Here is a 19,468-nt window from a genome sequence, read left to right on the forward strand (position 1 = left end):
CTTGTTGCTCAAATATTGCCTAAGGCTCCTAGGGAAATCACTTTTCCTCCTACATGGGATGTGACACACTGGTAATAAACCTTCCAGGTCACAGGATACCAAGAATGCTTTGATGACTTTTCAATTGTCGATCAGCAATGCTTTCCAGTGTTTGGTCAGTGATGCTTTAGAGAAAGATCTTGATCAAAAGGGAAAAATGTGAAAGCTGACATGAGTGGAGCCATATTAAAATAGAGCTGGAGAGCATTTCAGAGGAATTGCCTTGCATGTCTTATTTTCTTTATTTTCCAAACTGGACCAAACTGCCAACATTCCAAGAAGTCAGTAAGGACAAGAATATCCTGTTTGTAAGGACTGATGAAACTGGACTTTGCTGATGACTGATCGCTAACCAATCAATGAAGTACAAGTCTGACCTTTTGCCAGATGATCGAACCTCAAGTCAATCTATTTAGTACAAACCTACTCTTACCTCATCTAGCACCAATGAACTCTTCCTTACTACAACTCACCTCATTCTCCCTTTGTCCCGTAAAAACTCTAAGCCCCTTTCCTGTAAGCAGGACAATATTTGGGTTTCTACCTGAAACCGTGCTCCTGAATTGTAATTCTTTGCTCCCAAGATAAATGCCTCACTGCCTCTCAATTTGGCTCTTTATTTTAAGGTTAACAAGTAAAAAACTTGTATCATGACAGTCACTTCTGTGTCTGTGTGTCTTACCATACCTGATTAAAACAAATCTTGGGTACATTTTAAAACAACATATGTGTATATATATATATATGTGTGTGTGTGTGTGTGTGTGTGAACACGTGTATGTGTGTGAAGGGTGTGTAAGAGTGTATATGTGTGTGTTTGTCAGGTGCATGGGCAGTCGACTGTGGCTATTTTCCCTCTAACTTGCCTGACCACAAGTGTCTGAAATTCCTCATGGAGACAGTCACTCTTTAGGGCTGGGCTAAATTCCCCGATGTCTCCCGGATGCTCAACAGTCCTCTGAGCTGGGGTCAGTTTCAATGAAGAAGGCGGTTCCCTGGTCACTGAGCCTGGTAATTTATGCATTGCCCTTTCTAGGACCCTCTTTGAACATTCTAACCTCTGCTCAGGAGGGGCTGCTCCTCTCCCACCAGTCTGAGACTTGTCAGAAGAAGCTCAGAGTGCTGACTGGAGCAAGGGATCTGAGGGCGGGGGCATTAGAAGGTCATTTTGACCTAGAATCTTAGAGCCGGTTGAGATTGCCAGAGAGAGTCTAGTGTGACCCCACAAGACAGTCTTTAAAAAATATACAGCAGTGCTGAGGGGTGTGGGGAGCCAGAAATGTCCTGCTGCTGTAAATTACCCCGAAATGCTGGCCGTGAGAGAAGAAACATCCCTTTAAAGGTATAAGTGAGCTCACAAAAAATAAGGGAACGCTCCAGGGATGAACATTAAGAGGAGGCTGAAAATCAGTGCGGGTAGACGGGAGAGGAAGAGGCTGCCACGGCCCTGGCAGTAGGTGTCCTTCCTATGACCTAGAACCTTACAACCTATGTTATATGAGGGTGTGGGCAAAATAAAGACAGACATTTTCAGACAGACAACTAATCGACCCTGCCTGGAGAACTTCTAAAGGATGTGATGCGGGGTCGGTGAGCCGAGGAGTTGAAAGAAAGATTTCTTAGACTCTCAAGATCTGGCAGTAGTGCTCTTTTATTTAGAGAATAGTGTGGAATAGCATGGGGACAGGACCCATGGGCAGGCAGAGCTTCTGCTGCCGCCGCTTCTGCTGCCCCCGCTGGCATGGGGACAGGACCCATGGGCAGGCAGAGCAGCTGCTGCTGCCCCCGCTGGCATGGGGACAGGACCCATGGCCAGGCAGAGCTGGTGCGTGGGGACAGGACCCACGGGCAGTCAGAGCTCCTGCTGCTGCCCTGAGTTGAGGGTTAGGGCTAATTTTATAAGGCATGGGTACGTGACTTATTTTTACTGGAAAAAAAGAAAAGATGATGTAAAAAGTCATTAAATGATTTCAGTGCAGATGGGGTCTGGTTATTGTGCGGTCATATAACTTTAGATACGAATCTGGCCATATAGATCGGCATGTAGGTGAGGATGCCCTGGGCTTCTCTCCCTGGGGCGGTCCTAATTCATACCATAAAAAAAGTCCACTGGGTCGTATAGTTTGGCATGTAGGCCAGGTCACCTTGGCCTCTCTAGCTGGGGCAGCCTTAATCCACATCATAAACCCCCCCGAACCCATTTTGCCCCGAAATCTTTTGGGGATATGGACGACTGTCAGTCTTCTGTAACTACTTCCGGCTGTACAAGGTCGTAGAGCTGTCCCTAAATGGGGCCATAGGTATAGGTAGGAGGTTCAGCGGACCGGAAGACTGCACCCGTGGAGTCCAAGGCTGACAAGGCATCCAGAGCCTCTGGAGACGAGAGAATCATTTGACGAGAGGTGGTCCAGGAGGTGAAACTTTGTTGACATGCGGAAGACAAACAATGAAACAGACAACAAATTATAATAGGAAATACTAGCAATATGATTAACCCAATGAATAAGGTTTTGATAGTAGTCTAGAAACCTGGTCCTGACCAGGAGTTAAACCAACCGTTTAGAGATAGGGTAGGGTCAGACATGAACTTAATTTGGTGGTTCATATCACATAGGAAGCCAGAGATATTTTGATGGTAGTCAGGAATATAAACACAACATTCAGTTTTTATAATGGCACGAGTGACCCCTGTGCTGCTGTCAAGACATCCAGTGCCATTCGGTTTTGGAGGACTGCCTTACGCATTTGGGACACTTCTAAATCAAGCAGCAAAAGGCTATGTTGTGTATCATTTTAATGCTTTCATAGTAAATTTGTTTAGAGCTTCCATGGGCCAGATGACACTTTCGATTCCTAACTGGGGAAGGAAAATTGAGGAAACATGGTCATACCAGTGGAAGACAGAGCAGGTCCAGCACTGTTGCAGGTTGGGTAGGTTAGCAGGAGGAGATATAGTAAATGTAGTTCTACCTTGCATCCAGACAAAGCCTAGAGTGCATAGTCCAATCCATCCAGGTGGCAGCCAAGGCCATAAGTTGGAGCCACATAGCCACTGAGTGCCATTAGGGGCTAACCAACGCATGCTGGGCCGTCTATCCCAGTCAGTCCCAAACCAATCAGTATATTTTAAGCTTATGATATGAGAACACATATGACGGGGAATTTGTCCCATAGGTCGGGTGCTATTAGGCCACGTATCACAGGTGTGATTGGTTTGTTCCCAACATAGAGTGGACTTTTACTGAGTTGATCACTAGCAGGAGTGAGCCAAATATATTCGTCCCAAATTTGATATAGTCCATCCTGTGTGTATCAATAAGTTGGGGACTTTACCTTTGGAACTTGCCGTTTATGATCCACCTGTGACAAGGCAAATCTCGTTAGTATTTGGGCAGTAGTGTTGAAGGAAAAGGTTTGCTTGTGGCCAGGGAACTCCCAGGTATCAGAGATGGATGGCCACAAGGAAACATTATGATTAGTAACAGATGAATCTTGCAGAAGAGAAGAGCTAGAATCTAATATCCATGAATGTGTGCTATACCTTGTACTGAGACATAATTTTTTCTCTCTAAAATCACCCTCATTTTTATAAAAGATAGCCAAATTAAGATTAACTGGTCTGCCAATTATTTACATAAGTGCAGCAAGAATACCAATTGATTATACAGGCTTTTTTAAATCTGCTTTGCTGGAATTTTTTTTTATGAGGAATCTCAGATTGAACTGTAAAGTCCTCTTGAGGCCAGAAAAGCCAAGCCAAAGACTTGCCATCAGATTTTGCCTGCAGTACCTCCAGATTTGGGTGGACTCCTCTCTTCTCGAGGTCCCCCAAAACATTTTGAGGTTCCTTGCACCTGCCAGACAAGCAAGCTTCCTTACTTACCGGGTAAGATTGCCAGAATCTCTGTAAACAAGGTACCAGGCCCATATTTCCAAGTGGCTTTAGTTCCAGAAAGTCCAATCTTTGTTCCTGAAAAGCTGTGTTGTCATATCTGAGCCTGTATATTTCTCTCAAATATGACATTCCAGTCAAAGCCTTGGTAAGATAACCAATGTGTCCTGTTATAAGGAGACCAAATTCTGATTGAACTTATGCAAATAACTATATTACCATGAAATAACCGTACTCACAAAAAGTTTCCAAATTCTGGAGGGATCAGGTCGGGAGAAAAAGACAAATGTTTCAGTTTTGCTCATAAAGATGTATTTCACTAAATTGCTGTAAGTCATAGTTAGCATAAGAGAAAAGAAAGAAAGATTTCCTTAAACATGAGAAAACAAAACAAAACTCAGCAATATTTCAAACAGAAGTCATAAAGAATTATAATCATCCTCATCAGTTCACACAGTCCTGTATAATCAGTTCTTGAGCTTAATCTTCTGTTAGCAGATCTATGAGCTTAGTTTCTGTTAGAATTCTGTAATTTCTTACCCAGTTCAGTCTTACAATCTGAAAGTTTATCAGAAACCTATAGTTTAGAACCTTTGTCATAATCCTTTCCAGGAATTTCTCTGAAGACGAAACATTTGCAAAAGCAAAAAGCATCACAGTAAAACAACAACTATCTGCAAATGGACAAAGGACTCAAAAGGGCAATTAACAAAGAAACTTGGTTACTTCTGTGACATACAACACTTCAAGAGAACAGTTGGAATTATGTCTGATAACCAGGACAGATCAGAATTTTAGGAATGTTATATAGTTTTAAGACACCTATATTAATAACATTCACCCACATAATACCACCTGAGAAAGTTTATCATCGCTTATTTGACAATGCTTCCCATGTAATTTAGTGTTTTCAAAAGAAACCCTTTTTCTCAGGACTTGAATATTTTTGACGAGAAGCTTGTCAAAAATATCAAAAGACTTTAAAACACTTGTTCAAACAACGCTCGCTGTGAAATAATGCTCAGGTATCTATTCAAAGTGATAACAGAAAGAGTCAAAAATCTTAAGAGTGACCTCAGCCATTATTTTAACAAAACAGATTTGTCTTTTAGGTAGAGTTAGAGCAGGCCAAAAGTTCAAGAAAATTATCCTTTGAGAGAAAACCAAACTTTAATTTCTGTACCAGCTTATTTTTAACATTAAAACTCATTCACTTAATTGGATTTACTTTAATCTTAGTCTGCTTCACCAGTCATAAAACTCCTTTCAGAATTTCTCCTTCACAAACCTTCTACAACTTTCTTTTTGCCTTCAGAATTTGTCCCAAAGTCTTTCTTTTTTCCTTTCTAGTACTTTAGGACAAATTTCTCTTTCTTAACCCATCAAACAAAAATACTTCCATTCTTTATACCCTCTTTACTGAAAACATACATTTTAACTTTCCTTGAATACAGAGCTGTTTTCCTTATTAATTTCCAGTAGCTTTAATTATATAGGTTAATATGAACTTTTAACCCTTAGCAGACTATAGTAAACACTGAAAAGGTAAGCAATTACGAATTGTCTTTTATACCAGCATTCTAAACACTTCACAATTTCTAGAAGCACGCTGCTTTACAATAACAGACCCAAAGACTTTTAGCCTCTCTGCAATAAGAAGCCAAAAGTAGATAACTTAGATAAGTTTAGCTGTAATGCTTGTGTGCTATCCAATCCAAAAATGACCCAGATGCTCAGATTTTTATCATTTAACTTAACTTGGCAAAACTCAAGATTGTTATCAAAACAATTTGGAAGGTTTTTTTTTTTTTCAAGTATACAGACCATAAAACAGTTATTGTACCCACAAAAACTTCATGAGACATTAGACAAAACTGGTCATCATTTAAAGCTATTATTTTGCTGACGAATTTAACAGACAATGTGAACTTATTTGACTAGTAAACCCAGGCTGCATGTCTGCATCATATGCAAATACTGACAACTCTGACAAGACTATTTTCAATCAAACCAACAAACTTAAACAAGCTTTCATTTACCAAAGGTTAATTCACATCAAGTTAACTTGAAAGACATTGGATTAATTTCTACTACATTTAGAATTTATGTAAGGGCTTACTTTAAGCCAATTAAACAGAGCTCTTAATTTTGGCCATACCATCCGGAGGTAAAATATCACACATATAACGTACACATAGACACACGTACACAGAGACTGCACAGTTATTGTTTTTTACCAATATTGGTGAAGAAGATACTCAAGATGCTAGATTTTTTGGGCAAGGGCACGCTTATGGCTGTTTTTCCTCTCCCCTCCTCTTTTTTTTCCTTCAGTCTTAGGAATTAGTGATGGGCTAGATAGTAGTTCCTGGAGAGGGGAGATGATAATCCTTTTCCTGATAAAGGAACTAGGTGAAATCTGAACTGCCTCTAGAGCAGTATTTCCAGTCTTGCAAGGATTTTCTAAGGACAGTTGCTCTTGATTTCCCAGAAACTGGATTGTAACTCAAATTACATTCCAGGTTGATCTACCTGTCCAACTGCATCACAAAGGCACAGAGAAACCGCTCAAATTTTCTCCCAGATGGAGTTAGAACTCATCCACAGGGTGGGTCTCTGGGGATGCTTAGGGGCCTTCCCTGTGGCAGTAAAGCCAGTGTCTGACTGACAGCAGCTGGAGAAAGGGTGCAGAGGCCGATTGCAGGTGTTGACATAGTTATAAGATTTAGTCAAGTCCCGCTCAGCCTGGGCACTTTGTCTCTGAGCCAGCAAAGTTGAGGTAGGGAAGCAGGAGGCAAAGGCCTGGAACTGGCTGGAGGCTGGGGCTCCCAGAGCCAGGTTTGAGAGTTAAATCCCTGGCAAAAGGCTTATTTTTCCAATTTTACAGAAGGTCAAGGTTCTGCTCAGGTCTAGCCTGAACTTAACCTCGACTTGGTGACAACAGAAGAGATGATGAGCAAAACAGACAAAGAAAGGAAAAGAAGAGATCAGACCTCACCCTCATGGCCTCTTCCAGAGGGTTATCAAGATAAGAGTCACACAACAGTTCCCATGCTGGGGCACACTACGCTAGCACGACAGTTCACAGAATAAATCACAGGTCTCCTACCCTCATAACTGACTCAGTAGGTGACTAAAATACTCAATGAGTCAACTGTCAAGAGAGGGCACCCCCACTTAGGGTTGCTGGGGTGATCAGGCCGAATTGACGAGTAGGATCTTAACAGCGACTCAACCAAAGCTTAACCAAGGACAAAGAGGCGTCCCCAAAAGAGATCCAGAAAATTCACTCCCAAAAATAGCCTAAGAAAGTAAAGGCAAGAGACGACAAAGGCCCCCTATGAAAGCAATTGGGACCTCTTATGACAAACTTCCCCGAGAGCTTACACAGCCGGACAAAGAGTGTCAAGTTTCCCGGAGCCCCAGTCTATGTGACTGGCCGCCAAGATGCATGCCGGTACATGCATCCTCTGATGGCGGAGACCAGAAAGGTCACAAAACCAAGCTCTCAAGACATAGAACAAGACAAAAGGCCCAGACAACAGGCTTATAGAGATGCCTGTGTCTTATGACAAACAAAAAGACAGAGACAAGGAAAAGTCTATCTCTGGGAGGAAAAGGATCTACAACCAGTGAGTACTCAAATCCTAGAGTCACTGAATCCAAGAAGCTAGCCTCACCAACATTTTCTCCTGCTAATCTAAATTTAGAAGAGCAAAAAACTCACCACTCTTGCTTCCATTGGACTCCGCCGGCAGAGATGCGGGAGACTGACGTGGTAAGAACTCTTACCTCTTGCCGGCTCTCCTCAGGGCTCCGGGATCTCTCGGCCGCAGCAGTCCAGGAGCAAGCAGTGTCCAGCCAGTGAAATTTCATCCTGCTGACTACGCCAAAACTGTAGGGGAGGAGGACATTTCCTCTCCCCAAATGGGGGTTAGTCTGGCTGGAGAACGAATTAAATTCACATGAGACAGAATAGCAAGAGAAAATTAAACAAAGCTTTATGAGGAACTATGGCCCAGGGCCTTTCTTCCCGAAGGAAGAAAGGGCACCCCCACTTAGGGTTGCTGGGGTGATCAGGCCCAGAAACCCAAAGTTGGGGCTCCCAGGGGTGGAGCCTTTTACTCTTTAAAGAATTCTTTGTTTCCCGGTTGCAAAGCTCAAACGGAGACGAAAATGGCCATTGTAACTCCAAGAGAGACAAAAGAAACGGGTCCATTACCGTGAAAAATCCCCCCTGAACCTAGGGCAGCATCCTACCCGTTGTTCCTACTGTGAGGTTCCTATAGCAAGGGGTGATGGGGGCGTCCCCCGGCATTGCATCCCTTGAATACCTTCCCTGTTATGCCTGGCAGTAACAGGTGCCTGGTGGACATCTTTCCTATTCTGCCTGGCAGCATAGGCCTGGTGACTGGTTCCCGAGAGAAAAGGAGAGAGAAAAGGAGCCATTACCTTGAAAATCCCCCCATTGGGGTTCCTGTAGCAAGGGATGATGGGGGCATCCCTTGAACATCTTCCCTATTCTGTCTGGCAGTAATAGGTGCCTGGTGAATGGTCCCCAGGATAAAAGGACAAAGACAGTGAGAAAGAGAAAGACAGTGAGGAATTTTCCGCCAGTCTGGGGGACATTCTACCCAATTGCATCCTGGAGCCATTCTCCCAAGAAGGGGTTCCCATACTCCACCAAAGGTTAGAGTTTGGTACTTTCCTTGAACTGGAGTCCTGAGTGGGACTTTCCTCGCAGTTCAGAGCGTGGTCAGGTGCCAGAGGGAGGGATCCCAATCCAGCCTTAGGAAAAGAAACCTTCCACGGGAGTCTTGGAGATTGGCAGCCGTCCTAATGACTTAAGTGGCCGACCCGCGCCCACGTAAAATTTGTCTATTAGAGATAGAGTCAGGAAGGAATGGATTAATTCATTCTCCATCACCCTGAGGCTTAAGGTACTGATTCTCTTCAAGCTGAATGCCACAATTTGCCCCATAGAGTAGCCATGGGCAGCAAACGTGGATTCATACAGCTGTCCGAGAAAGTTCCCGATGGAGCAGTGAATCTAGATCCATCCTTGAAAAAGAGCAGGAAGGAATGGATTAATTCATTTTCCATCACCCTCAGGCTTAAGGTACTGATTCTCTTCAGGCTGAATGCCACAATTTGCCCCATAGAGTAGCCATGGGCAGCAAACGTGGATTCATACAGCCATCCAAGAAAGTTCCCGATGGAGAAGTGAATTTAGATCCATCCTTGAAAAAGAGAAAGGCACAAGGAAGAAAAGGGCACTTACCAGAACTCGAGCTCACAAGCCGATGAAGCAATTCCCCGTACGGGCCACCAGAAATGATGCGGGGTCGGTGAGTCGAGGAGTCAAAAGAAAGATTTCTTAGACTCTCAAGATCTGGCAGTAGTGCTCTTTTATTTAGAGAATAGTGTGGAATAGCATGGGGACAGGACCCATGGGCAGTCAGAGCTTCTGCTGCCGCCGCTTCTGCTGCCCCCGCTGGCATGGGGACAGGGCCCATGGGCAGGCAGAGCAGCTGCTGCTGCTCCCGCTGGCATGGGGACGGGACCCATGGGCAGGCAGAGCTGGTGCGTGGGGACAGGACCCACGGGCGGTCAGAGCTCCTGCTGCTGCTTCTGCATGGGGACAGGACCCATGGGCAGTCAGAGCTCCTGCTGCTGCCCTGAGTTGAGGGTTAGGGCTAATTTTATAAGGCATGGGTACGTGACTTATTTTTACTGGAAAAAAAGAAAAGATGATGTAAAAAGTCATTAAATGATTTCAGTGCAGATGGGGTCTGGTTATTGTGCGGTCATATAACTTTAGATACGAATCTGGCCATATAGATCGGCATGTAGGTGAGGATGCCCTGGGCTTCTCTCCCTGGGGCAGCCCTAATTCATACCATAAAAAAAGTCCACTGGGTCGTATAGTTTGGCATGTAGGCCAGGTCACCTTGGGCTTCTCTAGCTGGGGCAGCCTTAATCCACATCAACTGCAAGATGCCCTTCAGCAATAACCATGAGGAAACTTTCAAAAAATAAAGGTTTATTATTTACAGGACCTGAAAATTACACAGCACACCGGGGGCCGCACAGCAAGGATGCAGGTGGAGAAAGAGAGACAGGGAGAGTGCGTGGGCCTGGGTTTTTGCTTTTATTGGGGTCGGCGTGGGGGCCTAGGGTTTCATGGGCTCACTCTTTATTGCTGAATTTAAAACATAAGAGTGGGAATTTAAAGTGCAGGGAGAGAAAAAAACAAGTGGCCTGATTGTTAGTTATTGAAACCAACCCAGATCCCTAACACAAGGGAGCCTCCGGGAGGGGAGGAGGCCTGGTTCTTTATCTAGTCCTGTTTATTGGAGATAGCCATCTCTGAAGTAGATGCCTTGGCAATCAAAGCTTAAGTCAGGCACGTGCATTACAAAAAAGGAAAAAAACAACCTTCAGTGTTTCTCCTACACCCTCTTAGGTTTTTTTTGGCTGGGCCTGAGAATGAAATGACATAAGCAAGATCAACAGGAGAAAAGCATGCAAATGTATATAATACAAGTTTTACGTGACATGGGAGCCTTCATAAGGAACGAAGACCCAAAGAAATGGCAAAATCTACATGCTTTTATATTAGTTTGTGGGAAAATAACTAAAGTATGTGGACAGGGTAAAGGAAGATAATTATTTTAACAAGGTCTGTTTGCACAGAATTCTCTTGGTCTCAACCTTTTCTTTTTTTTCTTTTTTTCTTTTTCTCCCCAAATCCCCCCAGTACACAGTTGTATGTTTTAGTTGTGGGTTCTTCCAGTTGTGGCATGTGGGACGCCACCGCAGCGTGGCCTGACAAGCTGTGCCAGGTCCGCGCCCAGGATTCAAACCGGGAAGGCCTGGGCCGCCAAAGCAGAGGGTGCGAACCACTCGGCCACCGGGCTGGCCCTGGACTTTTTCTCCTTGATGATAAGAATGTTACTTTCCTTCTGGTATGGGGAGGATATCTTTCACACGAGAATTTCATCTTGTTTTCAAGATAAAGTCAGGGTTTTTTTCTTGCATTTGCTGTTTTTCAAGTATCTTTAACTCGAAATAGTTAACATGCCGGAGCAGCATATTTGCGGATGGTGCGTCAACTCTTTCAATTGTAAACACAGACACAACTGTAAACACCACATTCCAAAGCGTGATTTCACAGCAGCAGCACCTGGGGACTTCACTTCAGCCTGATCCAAGCGGGGGATACAAGAGTATGCGCACATGACACTTTATAATAATACATAAAATCACCATACTAACAAAACTTCATTGCAAAAATAAAAATTAAGCCAGACAGCGCTGCCTCCTGCCAGGCCCTTAGCACAGTAACAGCCCACACTTCCTCCACTGGGCAGGCACGACAAGCGCGCGCGTCCGGGTCTGCAGGCAGGCTGACAGCGCTGGCCCCGCCCCGTCCTCAGAGCACCGCCCCGCGCGCGCAGCATGCTGGGGGCGGGCGGACTCACCACCCTCGCCGGCCCCGCCGGCGTCTCCGCCCCGGCTGCAGCGGCGCGGGGCTTGCTGGGAGTGGGGGGCGGTGGGAGGGAGTTGTTGAGCGGGTTGCCTTGGCAACAGGCGGCGCGGGCTGCGGGCGTCCAGCGCGCGCTGGTCCGTTACTCTTGTAGCCAAACCGCCACTGGGCTCAGGGCCTCTGAGGGCGCCGGGTGGCTCGGGTGTTGCTCGGCAGCCGCCGAGGCTGGAAGGAGGGGCAGGAAGGCTACCCGGGAGTGGGGAGCGTGGAGAGCGCCGGAGCCTTGAGGCGGGAGGGGACGGGCCTGGGGGCCGCAGGTCCTGGGCAGAGGGCAGGGGTCTGACACTCCGCTGTCCCCGCCGGGCGAGGGAAGGTGGCACCTCCGGGTCCAGAGTCGCAGACCGAGTCGAGTGGAAGGAACTGTGCAGGGTCCCAGGGGGAAGGAGGAGAAGGGAGCACAGGAAGGTGTGAAGAGAAGAGGGGTGGACTCAAAAAGTGGAGGGGAGAAGTGGAGATGGAAGAAACCGAGAGGGAGGAGGCCTTCCGACGAAGCTGAGCCTATGGCATCTCTCCCCAGCCTTATAGACCAAATCACCGGGCACGCCATAATAGACCCCTCCTGAGTTTTGGAAGGTCCATGTTTCTCATGGACGGGATCCAGTAGGGAAAGGCCCGGTCAGGAAAAGGGGGCGGGGCAGAAAGGAGGAAAAGAAAGAAAAGCTCGTTTGACCTGAATCAAGATCGCAGCCCTGGAGCAGGAAGGGACCCTAGAAGTTGCTTTCACATGTAGTTGGAAGTCTGTTCACAGCTCTTTCTGGTGCCTAAAGCTCCCTCTTAACCACCCTCAGACGTTTCCTTTTGGGAGACTTACTCTCCGGTTAAGAGGGGAAAAGAGGAAGGGACAGATGGACAGTGGCAATGCAAGGAAGGGATGCCAATGGGAGGTGCGGGAGAGGACACCGTGGGCATGCAGGCTGGTGAGAACTAGAAACCGGTTTTAAGAGAAGTCTGTGTCATGAACACCCCAATCCCATTTCAGGGCTTTGGGTGTGGTGAACCAAGTGTAAGATGGGTGTCTGGAGAAGACCCTTGTCAATAAGGAGACTTCATGTGGGACCCACTTCTCAGGCTTGACCCCTCCCCCCACCTTGTTCATGCTTTGTTCATCCTTTGCCAGGGCGCCTTGGAGTCTCAGCCCCCATCTCCCAGGGAGTAGCTTGGTGGTCTTCTCTCCATAGAACCTGTGCCTTTGGGGAATGTTACTGCTGATCACACCAGAGAACATGCCAACAGGGAGGTTATGGAGCTCCCAAAGTTTCCTGGGGCTGTTTTGTCATCTGTAAAATAAGCCAGCTCTGCCCCTTCCAGAGGTTGTCAGAGACCTAGTGAGACATTGAAAGTGCATTTAAAGGGTGTGGGGTCCTCAAAGTCAAGGACGTATTACCAGAAAGCCCACGTCACATGGCTCAGGGAGCCCCTGGGGAAGGACAGGGCTGGATTTGAAGCCTGGATCTGTCATTTACTAGCTGAGGGATCTTGGACAGGTCATTTCAGCTTTCCTGCTTAAGTAGAGCTAAGATGGCCTGTGAACGAGACCATAGAAACCCAGGCATTTCTGGCTCCAAGGGGAGGCCGCTGCTGTGGGGAAGGAGCCCTGGTTGGGAAATCTGTTAGAGACAGTTATTTTGTCACCAACTGGAATGGCCTTGGGACAAAGCTCTGCTGCTATCTTGCCTTTACCTCGTCCCTTCTATCATCCTGTCACCTCCTTCAGCCTTCACATTGGCCTTGGCCTCAGTTTCCTCATGTGTGACTTGGGGGAGATGATTCCTGTAGGAATCAGTGAGCTTGGGACAAGGAAGCTAATAGGTCACGTTACAGTTGAAATGCCTGAAGTGGGGTGTTCAGTTGTAGAGAGCAGCAGTCGGCGTGGTGTGCGAACGAGCCTCAGAGAACGTTAGGGATCTCGTTAACAGCTGACGAGAGTCTCACCCATAAGCATCGGCGGGCATTGAGTCTTGAGTGAAGAGCTGGTTGGAAAAGAGGCTCAACAGAAAACCAGGTCACTGTCAACACAGTGAAAAGGATAATCATTTTTTTTAATGAGGTGATTATTTAGACTGAGGAATGAAATTATTAATTTTAAAAACAAATACCACAAACATCCTGACATTTTCATTAACTGCTGAACACACCTTCACCTTTAAAACAGCCCCTCCCCCCATATTTTCTGACTGCAGACTCTTTGATTACCTTTTTATATGACAATGATTTTGTAATATTTCCTACAGAGAGAATAGATGATTCCGTCATTCCTTCAGCAGTAAGCAGACACTGACAACCATTTATGCACCAAGATAGCTATAGTAATTTCGGTACTCCCAGAAGAGACTTCAAAGCACATAAATATATCCCACTCAACTCATACATTAATAATCTCCAGATTTTACCTTCCCCCTTAGGCACATCCAAAATGCCCACAGCTACTCCTGTGTGTACTCCCACAGGAGACTATGTGACAATAGGAATTTGCAATGGAAAGTCAGTGGGCCTCAACCAACTTGTAAAAACTACTCTCTCGCACAAACAGAGCTGGTCAAACTGACCTTTGAAGCACAGGCACACTTCCTGAAGGGGTGAGGCGTGGGAGGCAGACAGGCCAGTCCCAATTCAGGTCCCAGACGGGCCCCAGAACCCCTGCCAGCACCCCTGTGCCCTGCCTGTCCTGTAAGAGGACTGAGTGGAGCGGTTGAAGATGCGTATGTAGGACGCCCCAAGTGTACAAAATACGTGTCAGCAGGGGAGACGGGAGAGAAAAGAGAAGAGGCAGCAGCTTGGAAGGAAGGGCAGTGGGGTGAGGGCGCACTCTGCCGGCTGCCGTAACTGGCCCGGTGCCTGTGGCGGAGTCCTACTTTACCTCTCCGGGCCTCAGCTTCCCCTTTAAAGTAGGGCTGCTAATACCTACCGCACAGGGTTGTTGTTAGTAGAACAGAGGTATCGACTGGGGACATTGCTTGGGAACTTGGGAAAGGTCACTGTGAATAGGACCCCTCATAATCCTTTTGGCCCAAGGGGGAAGTCAACTCAGGGGCCCTGGACAGGGCTGGGCCTCCCCTGCTTGGGGAAATCACCCCGGCCTTTACTCAGAGCTGACCCTGCCTTAGGCAGAGCAGCCCTGCTCAAGACAACCTCCTGCGCCCCGTGCAGCCTGGCGCCATCAGAGGGAGCGCCGGCTTGGGAGTCGGAAACTCTGAGCACAGTTGGTGGGTGCCCCAGGGCCTGAGCCCTGACTGGCCGAGGCCCATTGGAGAAGCCTGGAAAACTGAGGAGTTGCTGTTCTGGTCCAGCCAGGCCCCAGCTGCCTGGAGCAGCCCAGCCTGCCCCTCAATGGGGCCGCAGGGAAGAGGACCAGCACAGGCAGGGAACCAGGATAAAGGCCCTCCAGGGGAGGAAAGTGCCTGTGGGAGGACAGTCAGCAGAGGCAGTGACAGGGTAGCCCTGGGGCCCGGGTAGCCAGGGTAGCCCTGAGGGCATCAAGGAGCAAGGAGACTGCAAAGCCGAAGGTTCACTTCAGTCTCTAGGCCCGGGACCTGGGCTACCACCACCGCCCGAGGCCGCAGCAGCAGGGTGCCTCCCAGCTGGGGGGCCTCCTTGCTTCCTTCCCTGATTGCTGCTCCCCCAGAGGATACCCGGTGCTAGCTCTTCTCATCCTGGTCCTGCTCCCCATCGCCTCCACTATCTGAACATATTCTGCCTCTTCCAGTGTATACAGAGGGAGCCCTTTAAAAAACAAAAAAGCTTTCCTGAAATGGAGCTCATTTCCAGCAGAGAAATGGATGACTGCGGCATTGAAGATGAAAAGGAGGAGGAAGCCAGAGGAGGAGGAGAGGTGCTCCTCAGCAGCCTGTGGGGTCTCGGGTGATGGAGAGAGACCTTCACAGGCTGGGCAGCTTGCTCTGCTTCACCCCCAATTAGAGAGAGGGTACTCAGGGCACCCACATGGCAGGGCGGGCCAGATCCCAAGAGAGGACCCAAAGGAGCTGAATTGAACCTGTCCATTTGCTTTTCCCAAACTCAGGGGTCAGCAATATTGCTGCTGCTTGCTGAGCAGAGTGGTGGGGTGGGACGGGGTGGGGAGTAAAAGGGCCCCCCGTGCATCCTCAGCTGTTCCCCAGGGGGAGGGGGAGGCTGTGCCCCATTCCATCCCCCCCTTTTAGGGCCTTGTGGGCAGTTTAGATCCCCCCACCTAGGCCTTAGGATGGGTCAGAACCCAGTGTTAACGAACTCCAAGGGCACGTTGGACCCCAAACTAAGAATTATCTCTCTACTTTTCCCATCCTAAATTAGATCCAAACCCAAAGTCCAAATTTGGCACAGAGGTTCTGTAAAGAGATAAAGTGACAAAGACACCCCAATAAAAAGTCAATATAGAAATGCCCTCTCTCATTATGAATTTCCTAGGGTGAAATTCAAATAAAAAATTAAATTCCCTTGCCCTTTTAGGTTAAAGTTCAAAGAAATAAAAACTGAAAGTCTAAGGTCAAAGGATTAAAGCCCAAAGCATTTACAGAGAGCCCAACTGTCACACAAAGCCTGGGGGCCTTAACTTCCTCTGGGGGGGGGGGGCGGCATGGGTGGACCGGTGCGCTTCTGGAATGGGGTGCTTCTGCATATTTCAGCATTTTAACTAGCCTGTTATGTGCTCCGCTTTTGAAAGATCCAGAGTTACTAGGATAAACCAGATGGTGACAGCTTCATAGCCCCACCCACCACACGGCAGCCTGCGGGCTGCTGGGGGTCCCCAGAATCCAATGCTCGGCCCAGTGTCGACCCCTCTTCCCTCTGCCTCAAGACGACAGCAGAAATGTCGCGGCCGCTGGCGGAAGGAGAGTGACCAGGGAAGGGGAGAGACGAAGTCCAGACCCCTCGGGAGTCGGCCTCAATGGAGGGTTCGCTGTTCGACGGTGTTGGGCGGGGCGGGGAGCAGCTTCGCATTCCTTCTCCTCCCTGAGCACAGCTCTGCCACTCCTGACTTCTCACACAGTCATCACCTACCCCGCGGGCAGCCCAGTCACTGGGTCTCATTTAGGATACCTTCTTTCTTCCCGGACGTTTGAAATTTCGTGCGCCCATTGCTGAGCTCTGCCTGGTGACAAGGAGTCCAAGCGCGGGCTCTGCCTAGTGCGCGACTCCCCGCCGTGTCGCGCGACCTGCCTGGAGCAGGTTCCCGAGCTGAGGGCCAAGGAACAGCAGCTCTGCCCCGCTGGTTCTCAGGACACTAGCTCTCCTCCTTTGGGGATGCTCCTGGCCTGAGCGGCATTTGTTTCTGCAACCTAGTTTCCAGTGGGGCGGCTCCGTCTCCACTGCGCGCCTCCTCACGCGATTGTAGGCTCGCAGCCCCAGGATGGCTCAGCTGCGCCCCTAGCGGTCGCGCTGTGCTGGCTCCTGAGGGCGGGCTCATCACTTCATCACACAGAGGGCTAACAGTTCTTGTTGGATTCCAGTGCCTTCCGTCCTCTTACTTTCTCTTGGCTTTCTGACCACACGTTTGCTTTTCCTGACATATTCCTCTAGATTTTGTCTCTTGGGGGTCTCTCATGGCAAGAGAAAGAAAAATAAGTCAATTCTGATTTCACCACAAGCATCTACTGTTCAAACAGTCCGGTGGCTCCATCCAAGAGACGCTGGCCACTGGCCACTGTACCAGCTGCCAGCTCCCCTCTTGCACTTTGCTCTGATCCCCTCTAATGAGGCTCAGCTGAGCCTTCTTGAGACCTACGTCTATACATTTTTTTAGAGATTTTATTTTTAATTAATTAATTAGTTAATTTTTGTTTTTTATCTTTCCTTCTTCTACCCCAAGCCCCCCAGTACATGGTTGTATATTCTAGTTGTAGGTCTTTCTGGTTCTGCTATGTGGGACACCACTTCAGCATGGCTTGGTGAGTGGTGCTAGGTCCGTGCCCAGAATCCAAACCAGTGAAACCCTGGGCCGCCCAAGCAGAGTGTGCGAACTTAACCACTGGGCCACAGGGCCAGCCCCACCCGTGCATTCTAAAGCCTATTCTCTCAGGGCTCGAGTGATCCCAGGGCACCCCCTCCCCTCTCCGGCAACTGTGCTGTCCTAACACACATCCTAAAATCTTCTCAGTATTTGATGCTGATCTCGTATCCTTGAATTTGCCCAGATCCTCTGCAGCCTCTGAGAGCTGCCAGGCCCTAGGACTGGATTCTGGTTATTACGGAGTCCCTGTCTGCGGCGTTGAACGGCCAACCCCTCAAGAGTGTTCTGGGTCACCTCGCTCCCTGCAGGGTGGCCTTGCCTCTTCCCCAGCCCCTGCGCTCCTCTCCCAGCAGGAAGCTTTCCTGTCCTCTGAGCTGGTCTGCCTGCCTGGTCCCCTCCAGGACCTCAGTAACCCCTTCATTTCTGCCAGCCTGTCTTCTGACAGTTTATGTTCTCTGAAGGACGTGCCCCTTCCACAGCTAATCTCTCATTTTCCACTGCTCCTGTTCTGAGGGTAAGACTGGTGTGTTTTTCAAACCATTCCAGTTCTTTTCGGATTTCCCCGGAAAACTTGACTCCCCAGGCAGAAGGCTCCTAGCCCAAGCTTCTTGCAGGGCCTCACTAGCTTTTGGGTGTGCAGTGATTTCATTGAGTTATTTTTCTATCTCAACCCAAGAAAGTGGCGTATTCTCTGGAGGGCCCCGGTTCCTTTGAATGCCGTTGTCCAGTAACAAACTATCACCTTTCTGTGGGCAAGCCAGGCTTCAGTCTCCCAATTCCAGGGAAAGCCTAATTCTCGAGAGCCTAGGATGCACTTGAAGGGTGCATGAGGGACCCTCCACAGCCCCTGCTCTGGCAGGAACTCATTGATGACTCCCACCCTATGTTGCCCAAGAGTGCCACCCAGGTGCGCTCCGGCCATTCGCTGCCTTTGCGGTTGAAAGTGCCTACATCCGACCTGGCCTCGAATGCCTCACCCCCGCCCTGCCTCAGAAGGCACAAGCCCTCAGAGCTGCCTCTGTCTTGCCATCTATCACAGGTTGAGGCCCATGCAAGGCCTTCCACTGCTCACCAAATCCCAGCAGCTGGGGCTTGCTAAGACCTCACCTAGTAAAGAGCACAGCTGTGAGCTTGTGACCACCCCCAAATCACTCTCCTGAGCTGCTGAGGTCCAACCCCCACGTGGACCCTGCTTGCAGCAGCGGAGAGCCTCTCTCCTGGCCTCTAGTTAAAAGCTGTCAGGGAAGTGGGAGAATTCCCCACAACCTCTTCCTTAAGGTTCTTACGGCTGGTCAAATAATTAAAAAGGCAGGATAGGGGGCCAGCCCGGTGGCGCAGTGGTTAAGTGCACACGTTCCGCTTTGATAGCCTGGGGTTTGCCAGTTCGGATACGGGTGCAGACATGGAACCGCTTGTCAAGCCTTGCTGTGGTAGGTGTCCCACATATAAAGTAGAGGAGGATGGGCACGGATGTTAGCTCAGGGCCAGTCTTCCTCAGCAAAAAGATGAGGATTGGCAGCAGATGTTAGCTCAGGGCTAATCTTCCTGAAAAAAAAAAAGGCAGGTTAGCAGGAGAAAATCAAACGAAGTTTAATAGCATGTATACATGGGAGAAACTCAGGGGACACTGAGTAACTTAGCCAAGTGGCTGAGGCTACCTGTTTGAGTGTCTTCAGCTACAGACAAGGAGGATGTTTGGGGTAGTGGTTTGGGTCTTCAAAGGGGAGGAAGGCAACCTACCTGGAAATGGAAAAGCAAATGTTTGGTAAATAGAACTTTGATAAGAGCGGGCTTAGCAAGGATCCTCCCAGCCTACCGGAACCCAGAGTTATCTATGGTGATGGCCTGTCCTGGGGACAGGCCTGTATTTTAAATTTCTTTTAAGCAGTTGGGGAGAAACGTTGAATGTTCTTGCTGAGTCTGAGCCTTTCTTGTCTTCAGCTCAAAATAATCGACATACCACAGTGGCACATCCTGGGGCGGCCTGCCCTGGACCCCATCAAAGCCAACCACACAACCATAAGCATCAGCTCATGGCACCAAA

General features: G+C 48.4%; 1 long non-coding RNA gene across 1 annotated transcript; it reads right to left on the reverse strand.

Moving 5' to 3' along the window:
* Positions 1 to 1,672: 1,672 nt before the first annotated feature.
* On the reverse strand, positions 1,673 to 9,914 carry LOC139084646 (uncharacterized). The gene is made up of 2 exons (XR_011542183.1): positions 7,659 to 9,914; positions 1,673 to 2,459 (listed from the first exon to the last, which is right to left on the reverse strand). It is a non-coding gene; the product is annotated as an uncharacterized lncRNA (long non-coding RNA).
* Between the last annotated feature and the right edge of the window lie 9,554 nt (positions 9,915 to 19,468).

Source organism: Equus przewalskii, chromosome 7 (genome assembly GCF_037783145.1).
Source record: "Equus przewalskii isolate Varuska chromosome 7, EquPr2, whole genome shotgun sequence".
In the NCBI taxonomy this organism is placed as follows: Eukaryota; Metazoa; Chordata; class Mammalia; order Perissodactyla; family Equidae; genus Equus; species Equus przewalskii.